Source organism: Monodelphis domestica, chromosome 1, assembly GCF_027887165.1.
Source record: "Monodelphis domestica isolate mMonDom1 chromosome 1, mMonDom1.pri, whole genome shotgun sequence".
Taxonomy (NCBI): domain Eukaryota; kingdom Metazoa; phylum Chordata; class Mammalia; order Didelphimorphia; family Didelphidae; genus Monodelphis; species Monodelphis domestica.
In genome coordinates this window covers 261095033-261105027 of record NC_077227.1, presented here as the reverse complement: position 1 = coordinate 261105027, position 9995 = coordinate 261095033, and positions in this window count along the sequence as shown.

Sequence of the window (9995 nt, the reverse complement as noted above, 5' to 3'; positions counted from 1 at the left end):
AGGACCACCCAGAGGTCTGTGGCTTTGCACATGTCTGTTGAAGGTCATATTCTCAAATAATTAAATCTTGATCCTTTGCTGCAGCCCTTCCTAAATCCTTTTACTCTGAGTAGGGTGAAGATTGTAGTTTCAAGACCTGGTTCTGCCATTCCAAGTATCTCTATTGTATCAATTCTAAAATCAATCATGACTCAAAGAACTTCCTGTTCTACACTTAAGCATAGGTCAAAGCCCTTTCCATTGTTTAGCAAAAGGTTTCTGTCCTAAAGTAGTCTTAGGTAGGGAGGAGAAGGATCCTCCCATGCCAAGGGGGTTCACATTCCAATAGAGTTCTTACTATCAGTAGGAAATTTTTTCCAGTATGAGATTTCCCAATGGTGAAATTTCCAACATTCATAAGTCTAAGAAATTTTAAGGTTTACATCTGGAAGATCCACCTCTGACTCAGACTGAAGTCAAGTCTGGCCAATCAGTGAGACCCAAGAAAGTGATGTCACCAAAAGAATAACTTCAGTTTAAAAAAGAAAGTTGCCTACTTTGGTGTGGGATGGTACCACGAGCTAACTAGAGGAGTATGAACTTGGGCAAGTGCTGGCTAGGTAAGGAAGGGAAACAGATGACTACAGGTAGCTGGTCCCCTTTTTTCCTCCTCTGACCCACTTTTTCTTATTAAATAAATAATTAGAAATTAAGATACAATCTCAAGATAATTTAATCTTAACATATTTTACTTCTCTAACCCCTACCAAAGGAAACAAGGTAATGACTGACAGCCTGAAGAATAACAGATGAAATCATTCATATAATAAAAGAGCTGAGAAAACACAGAAATATCAGGTGGGAGCATGTGACTCCCAAAAGACATGTTATCCCAACATACTACATCCTTTCTTGGCCAAGCTCTTCCCTGTATTATATGTGTATGAAGCCCAGCTATATCCAAGGAGTATAAGTTGTGTTCCAAATGGAAGTGCCATCATCCCATCTGACATCAAAAGGCCTGCCAGCTGGCTGATAGAACCTGTTAAATGTTCTATTTTAAGAAAGACTAGGTGTTGGGGGGTTTTTAAACCCTTACCTTCTGCCAAAGCAGAAGAGTGGTAAGGGCTAGGCAATGGGGGTTAAGTGAGTTGCCCAGGGTCACACAGCTGGGAAGTATCTGAGGCTAGATTTGAACCTAGGACCTCCCATCTCTAGTCTTAACTCTTAATCCACTGAGCCACCCAGCTGCCCCAAGAGTAGGTTTTCAACTTGTCTTCCTATGCAAACTCTAAGAGAGGATTTGTTCTAGCAGTCATCCCCGATTGTACTCCTATTGTATACACAGTCAGTCAGTCAATTAACATTGTCTATTTACCAGTAGTAGTTGGTGTCTGAAACCTCTCACTTAGCATTTAGTATATCATAGCTTGTATTGTTACATATCTTTTTATGTTGTACAAAGTTATCTCTTAAATCTAATTACACACAAGACATCACCCTATGATGTCACTGATTCTCTGCAGAAACAAAGGATGAACAACAACAATAATTTTTTTATGTGTATACTTTGTCTTTCCTAACTAGACTATAAACCCCTTGATGGCAAGGACTACCTTTTCCTAATGCCTAGCAGTTTGTACACAATAGGCACTAGAAATCAAATTATATCCATGGAAGTCCTCCTCTGATAGCCTCATTGAATCATGTGACTCTTGGCTCTCAAAAGCTATGGCAATGCCAGCCTGTTTTAGAACAATGATGGTGAACCTACTAGAGCCTATAGAGACTAAGGGCCCAAATTGCAACCCTGACATCACAGGTGAGCCCCCTGCTTTACCCTAGATAGGGGAGGGTAAGTGCTCCCAATATGCTGCTGGGTGAGAGGGGCAGGTTATGTGAAAAATGTCCTGATGTGCATGGAGAAGGGAAAGAGAGCAACCCCCTCAAGCATGTGTGCCGTAAATTCACCAACACAGTTCTAGAAGGTTCTAACTGACTGGAAAGTCATTGGATCAAAGAATTTAGAGCTGGAAGGGACCTTAGAAATAATCAAATCTAATTCCTTTGTTTTACAGATGAGGAAACAGAAACCCAGAGAGTTTAAGTGACTGGTCTAAAGGACTTACTAAGTATCAAAATTTGAACTCAGATTGTCCTGATTTCCAAGTTCTATCCAATATGCCATATGGCCTGACTGCTTAGTCTTTGAATACAGCCTGGTGACAGATGTGTAAGTCTGTTTTCCAAGGACCAGCATAGATCAGTTCAGAAAAGCTTGTCACTGGGCAATGGAAAGTAATGAATGCTGGAGGGGATGTGGCAAAGTTGAGACATTAATGGATTGCTGGTAGAGTTGTGAGTTGATCCAACCATTCTGCAGGGCAATTTGGAACTATGCCCAAAGGGTGCTAAAAGACTGTCTGCCCTTTGATCCAGCCATACCACTGCTAGGTTTATACCCCAAAGAGACAATAAGGAAAAAGACTTGTAAAAGAATATTCATAGCTGTGTTCTTTGTGGTGGCAAAAAATTGGAAAATGAGGGGATGCCCTTCAATTGGGGAATGGCGGAACAAATTATGATATAGGTTGGTGATGGAATACTATTGTGCTCAAAGGAATAATACAGTGGAGGAATTCCATGGAGACTGGAACAACCTCCAGGAATTGATTCAGAGTGAAAGGAGCAGAACCAGGAGAACATTGTACAGAGAGACTGACACACTGTGGTACAACCGAATGTAATGGACCTCTCCATTAGTGGTAATGCAGTGATCCTGAACAACTCAGAAGGATCTATGAGAAAGAACACCATCCATATCCTGAGAAAGAACTGTGGGAGTAGAAACATGGAAGAAAAACAACTGCTTGACTACATTGGTCGAAGGGATATGATTGGGGATATAGACACTAAAGGAACATCCTAGTGCAAACACCAACAACATGGAAATAGGTTCTAATCAAGGACACATGTAATACCCAGTAGAATTGTGCATCAGCTAGGGGAAGGGGGGGAGGGAGGAATAGAATATGATTCTTGTAAGTAAGGAATAATGTTTGAAATTGACCAAATAAAAAAAGAAAAAGAAAATTAAAAAGAAAAGCTTGTCACTGGGTTGGCTATAAAGTGATGAATTTGGGGGGCACAGTAACTCGCAAAGACCATTTCCTCAATTGCTGAGACATTGTAAATTGTGTCATTGAAGGGATGAGTCACACCATTAAAAGTACCAATCCTTGAAATGTTGAAATAAGTGTAAAATGATGATGATAATGATATTGATGATGATACAAGATATGAAATATCTTTCTTTAGGAGCTTTCCATCTCTTTGAAAAATATCACTGCTCCCTATGGTGTTGAGGTTAAGTCATAAAGATGGAAAAGGGCATTTAATATGCCTGGAGGGAAGGAACTTGCCTGAGGAAAAGAGGGTGTGCTACAAGTTCTCTCTTCTGAGAGAGAAACCAGAATGCCTTGCCAAGGTCAAGTTGAAGAGATAAGCAGTGCCAACAAATCCAGAGGGTTGGGCAGGATCTATGAAATGAAAGTTGGCATAATCATCACCTCCTCCCCACTTGGCTGCCTTGGCTATGCTGTGGGCATGAATAGGAAGACAAAGTTTTAGACATAAAACAATTAGCAATATAAAACAGGATATAATTGTGTGCTCAATATCACCTAGTAAAGATTGTAATTAGAATAAATATTTAAGAAAGATCAGTGGATTAGCTGAGGAAGGCTCTTTGGTTTTTTGTTTGTTTTAACTTTTAAGTTTATTTATTTAATTAATTAATTTTGAATATTTTTCCATGGTTACATGATTCATGTTCTTTCCCTCCTCTCCTCCCACACCCCTCCTGTAGCCAATGAGCAATTCCATTGGGTTTTACATGTGTCATTGATCAAGACCTATTTCCATGTTATTGATATTTGCAATAGAGTGATCCGTTTAGACTCTAAATTTTAGAATCTACATCCCCAATCATATCCCCATCAACACATCAAGCAGTTGTTTTTCTTCTGTGTTTCTATTTCCACAGTTCTTTCTCTGGATTTGGATAGCATTCTTTCTCATAAGTCCTTCAGAATTGTCCTGGGTCATTGCATTGCTGCTAGTAGAGAAGTCCATTACATTTGATTATACCACAGTGTATCAGTCTCTGTGTACAATGTTCTCCTGGTTCTGCTCCTTTCACTCTGCATCACTTCCTGGAGGTCGTTCCAGTTCCCATGGAATTTGAGGAAGGGTCTTTGGAGAGGATATCTTGAACTGGACCTAAAAGAATGAGTAGAATTTGTATTGATTAGGGTCCTGGAGTGAGGGTGGGGGACATCAAGTATGGATAGGACAACCTAGACTGGAGGAACAGCCTGAGAGGAAGGAAGATAGCAGAAATAAGTCTGGTGAGATCATGAGGTCTCATTCACACCCAAATAGAGAAGAGCTCAGCCTGCTTAGAAGAGAGGGCAGATGCCAGGGAGAAAGAAAGACCACTTTAGTGAAATGGGGTCAGTAGATGAAAGGCTTCCAAATTCACCATTTCATTTGTTGCCTTTCCTAAAAAATGTTTTTATGATATAACAACTGAAACTCAACCATATTTAAGAATTTAACTCATATGACCCTATTTAATTTTTTCTGATAAATTCTGTTTGTATATCATCTTCATTTCCAACTATCTCTCTCACTTTCTCCTTTCCAGAGTTTATCCTTTGTAACAAGAAATAGGGTAGCTATATAGCACAGTGGATAGAGTGCCTGGACTGGAGTCAGGAAGACTAATCTTCCTGAGTTCAGATCTGGCCTCGGATACTTGCTAGCTGTGTGCCCCATGGCAAGTCACTCTACCCTATTTGCCTTAGTTTCCTCATGTGTAAAATGAGACGGTGAAGGAAATGGCAAACCATTCCAGTATCTTTGCCAAGAAAACCCCAAATGGGGTCATGAAGCATCAGATATAACCAAAGAATGATTGAGGTGAACAAAGAATAAGGGTGGGAGGGGGGGAAGTCATTTAGCAAAACTAACCAGTACACCAACTTAGTCAGAGTATCTGAAGTATTCCATCTCTGCAAAAAAAAGGAAGGTGGTGCACTTAGAGCTATGTAGTACAGAGACCAAAGGGACCTAAGACTAGGAGTTAGGAAGACTGCAGTTCAAACACTTACTGTGTGACCCTGGGCAAGTCACTTAACCTCTGCTATCTCAGTTTCACCAACTGTAAAAACTATAAAAACATCAACTGTAAAAAAAGAGATAATAGCAGCATCTACCTTGAAGGGTCGCTGTGAGGATCAAATGAGGCAATATTTTTTTTAAGTAGTGAACACAGTGCCTGCATATAATAAGCACTATATAAATTCTTATTCCCTTATTCTTTCTTCTTCAGGGTCAAGCTCCATAATTTTAATTATAGAACATTTAGTTTCATTTTCTTATTCTTTAGTTTTACATCATTGTAGTCATTCTGGACACCGTCCTCCCGGTTTTACTCACTTTGCTTTGTACCATTTTGTATAAGTGTTAATAAGTTTTTCTGTCTACTAATTATTCTGGCCTCATTTTCCCAGAATGGGGCCTGTTAAATCTCTACTTTAGAAGTACTTCCTGAGGGGTGGAGATTTCTATTTCTATTTATTTAGGTATTTATTTCTATCTCTCTATTGGCTCAAGCCCCCATTCCAGAGTGTTTTCCCCAAATGAGATGATGGTAAATATTTAATAATCTGACATGCAAAAATATATATATTATATATACATATACTTATGACAGATTTTAAAGTTAAATCTTTATTATTGAAATTTTCTTCATATTCTTAAGTCTAGACAATCAATAAATAAGCCCTGATTTATTTGGTTTTGCTCATTTCCAAGGGGTAAATAATCATACTAAAAATTTAATGATCTGCTTTTGCAAGGTGGTACCAACTAATTCCAGCACATCCCTCGGTTTTCCCTACCTCTAGCTGCTAGTGACTAATGACATGGTTCCATTTATCCAATTATTACCAGTTAGCTTTTACAAAAGGGTATTTGTTTTAGAGGATAGCTAGGTGGCTCAGTGGATTGAAAGCCAGGCCTGGAGACAGGAGGTCCTGGGTTCAAATTTGGCCTCAGATATTTCCTAGCTCTGTGACCCTGGGCAAGTCTCTTAACCACCATTGCTTATCCCTTAGCACTTTTCTACCTTGGAACCAATATACAGTATTGATTATAAGACAGAAGGAAAGTGTTTAAAATTTTTACTTTCAAGACATAACAAGAACAAAAGTACAAATATTTCTTCCCAGCAACTGCAAGTCACATTCATCCCTATATTATGTTAGTTTAGAGGAAGAGTGGGATCAGACTTAATGAAGTTTCTACCTATTTCATTTTTGGTCCCAAGAAATTCATGTCCCAAATGCAGCATCTTGGCTAGATGAGCCTTTTTATAAATAAGTGTCTGACAGTCTAGAACCTCAAGGCTACCTCACAGTCATTTTTAGGGGCCCTCAGTGATGGACTAGCCTATAAAATCTGGGTATGGACTCTATTCCTGGCCCCTTGCTAGCATCTTTGAGTTTATCAAACACTACATTACTAAAGTCATTTACCCTGTATATTTTGTATCTAATCCTTTAATCCTGTTTCTTAGCCAATACCAGATTGTTTGATGATTTTGCTTTACAGCATAGTTTGAGATCTGGTATTTGTAGGTCACTTTTTTTTTGTTAATTCTCTTGATTTTCTTGATCTTGTGTTCTTGCAGATGAATTTTGCTATTTTTCCTGCTTCTACAAAATAATTTTTGGTAGCTTGATTGGTATGGCACTGAATAAATAAATTAATTTAGGTAAAATTGTCATTTTTATTATATCAGCTTGGCTTATCCATGAATAATATTTTTCCAATTGTTTAGATTTGACTTTATTTTATTTTGTAGTTATGTTCATATAATTCCTGGGTTTGTCTTAATAGGTGGATTCCCAAGTATTTTATACCATCCAGAGTTATTTTAAATGGAATTTCTATTTCTATCTCTTACTGTTGGACTTCATCAGAAATTCTGATGATTTATATAGGTTTATTTTGTATCTTGCAACTTTATTAAAAGGTATTTATTATTTCAACTAGTTTTTTAGTTGATTATTTAGAATTCATTAAGTATACTTCCATATCATCTGCAAAGTGATAGTTTAGTTTCCTCATTGATTACTTTAATTCCTTCAATTTCTGTTTCTTCTTTTTTTGCTAAAGCTAGCATTTCTAGTACAATGTTAATTAATAGAGGTGATAATAGGCATCCTTGCTTCACCCCTGAACTTATGGGGAAGGCTTCTAACTTATCTCCATTGCAGATGATACTTGCTGATGGTTTTAGATATTTAGATAGATAGATAGATTCTTATTATTGTAAGGAGACTCTTTTATTCCTATGCTTTCTAGTGTTTTTAATAGGACTGGTTATTGTTTTTTTCAAAGGCTTTTTCTGCATTTATTGTGCTAATCATGTGATTTCTGTTAATTTATTTATCAATATGGTCAATTATGCTGGTAGTTGGTTATAAATCCCACCTGGTCATAGTGAATGATCCTTTTGCAATATTGTTGTAGTCTCTTTGCTAGTATTTTGCTGAAAATTTTTGCATCAACATTCATCAAGGAAATCAGTGTGTAGTTTTCTTTCTCTGTTTTTGCTCTTCCTGGCATAGGTATCAGCACCTCCCAATGGCTTTTCAATCCTCAACAAATTACTTAACCTCTTTTAGCACTAGGATCTAGATTCTAGATTACTGGTTCTCTAACTTTTTGGTCTCAAGATTCTTTAATACTTTTAAAATTTGTGGAGGACCCAAAGAGTTTTTTATATGAATCATATTTGTCATTGTTTTATTCAGTCATGTCTGACTCTTTATGACCCTATTTGGGATTTTATTGGCAGATACTAAAGTATTTTGTCATTTCTTTCTCAATCTCATTTAGCAGATTAGGAAACTGAGGCAAACAGGATTAGGCAACTAGCCCAGAGTCAAACAGTTAATAAGTGTCTGAGACTGGATTTAAACTTAGATCTTTCTGACTCCAGGCATTCTATCACTATGCCACATATCTGCCCTTTTGTCACCTCTTACTATATTAGAAAATAAAAGACAAAATTTTCAAATATTTAGTTCATTAAAAATGGTAAATGTAAACACAATACATGTTAATATGAATAATATATTTTAATGAAAAATAACTTTTCCAAAACAAAACATAGAGAAGAGAGGTATAGTTTTATTTAATTTCTTTAATGCTTGGCTCACTAGAAGACAACTAGATTCTCATATCTATTTCTGCATTCAATCTGTTGAGATATATCACTCTGGTGGAAGTATATGAAGAAAAGCCTTACACTGACATGTAGTTGGAAATGGGAGGAGTATTTTAATGGGCAAATAATGTCTTAGAATGATTATGAAAATAGTTTTGAGCTCTAGGACCTGCTGTGGACCCCAGGAGTCCGCAGATCACCCTATGAAAACCAGTGCTCTAGACCACTGTCTAAGGCTCTAAGTTGTAGAGAAGGAGCTGATAGATGCTCATCGGTAGTTCCCTGTATGAATGAAACCACAGCTTCAACCCCTAACCTATAAAAAATGAAAAGAAGGAAGATTTTCCATCTGCTTTCTTGGTTGCATCCTAAGGATAAAAAAAGCTTTTTCATTTGCCTTACAATTGAACCACATACTCTCCCTCCCAACAGCAATGGGCAAATGTAGCAGTGCCCAATGTAGCAATGAGCAAATAATTAAGGTACTGTATTCATATGATGAGTTCTTCTTACCATTCAACAGCAAAATGAGGCACAAGCCTTAAGGCTAAAGTATGAATCAGGGAAAATTTGAATAGAAAAGGCTTTAAGCCACTCAGTTTTCAGGTGCTCCTTCCAGTTTGTACTCTCAGCTCTTGGTGTCCTTATTAAATTATTATTCACTCTTAGTCTTCCCATCTTTTGTCATCTTGGTCAATTTGCTGGGGGTGAGGTGACACTTCAGGGATGTTTTGATCTGTATTTGTCCTACTATTACTGAGCTGAATTTCACATTTCATGTGAATGCTAGTGATTTACTTCTTTTGAGAACAATTTATTCATATCCTTTGAACACTTGCCCTTTAGGGAATGGCTATTGACCTTATAAATTTGGATTAGTTCACTCTGTGTCTCTGACACCAGAAACTAAATGGAAATATTTGATGCAAAAATGTTTCTCCTGTTTGACAGCTTACGATCTCATTCTAATTGAATTGACTTTTTTCCAACTAAAGTGTTTCAATTTCATGTAATCAAAATTATCTAATTTCTCTTTTGTGATTTCCTCTATCCCTTAATTTGATTAAGAATTCTCACTTCAGCCACAAGTTTTGAGAGATACATAATTTCATTCTTTTCTACTTTCTTGTTGGTTTCCTTTTTTTTTTTAAACCCTTACCTTCTGTCTTAGAATCATTACTGTGTATTGATTTCTAAGCAGAAGAGTGATAAGGACTAGGCAATGGGGTCAAGTGACTTGCCCAGGGTCACATAGCTAGGACATATCTGGGTTCAAATTGAACCCAGGACCTTCTGAATCTAGGCCTGGCTTTCAATCCACTGAGCCACCTAGTTGCCCCTTTCTTATTGGTTTCTTGATGCTCTTCTGATAATACCAAGCTACACATTTGTATTTGTAACAACATACCTCACTCAACAAGGAGGTCTGTGACATTTTCCAAGTTCAGTCCTGACAGATATACTCTGAAGAAGAATTTTCTTACTATTTCTGGTTTCTTATACTCCAGCCCCAGAGTCTAGAAGGGACAATTATTTAAAAGGTATATATGGCTCTTATCCCCAGCTGATTAGATATTCAATATGGGGGAAAGGAATAATAAGCATTTGTTATGCACCTACTGTGTGCCAGGCACTGTGTTGTGCTTTACAAATATGATCTCTTTTGATCCTCACAACAACCCTGGAAGGTAAGGTGCTGTTATTATCCCTAATT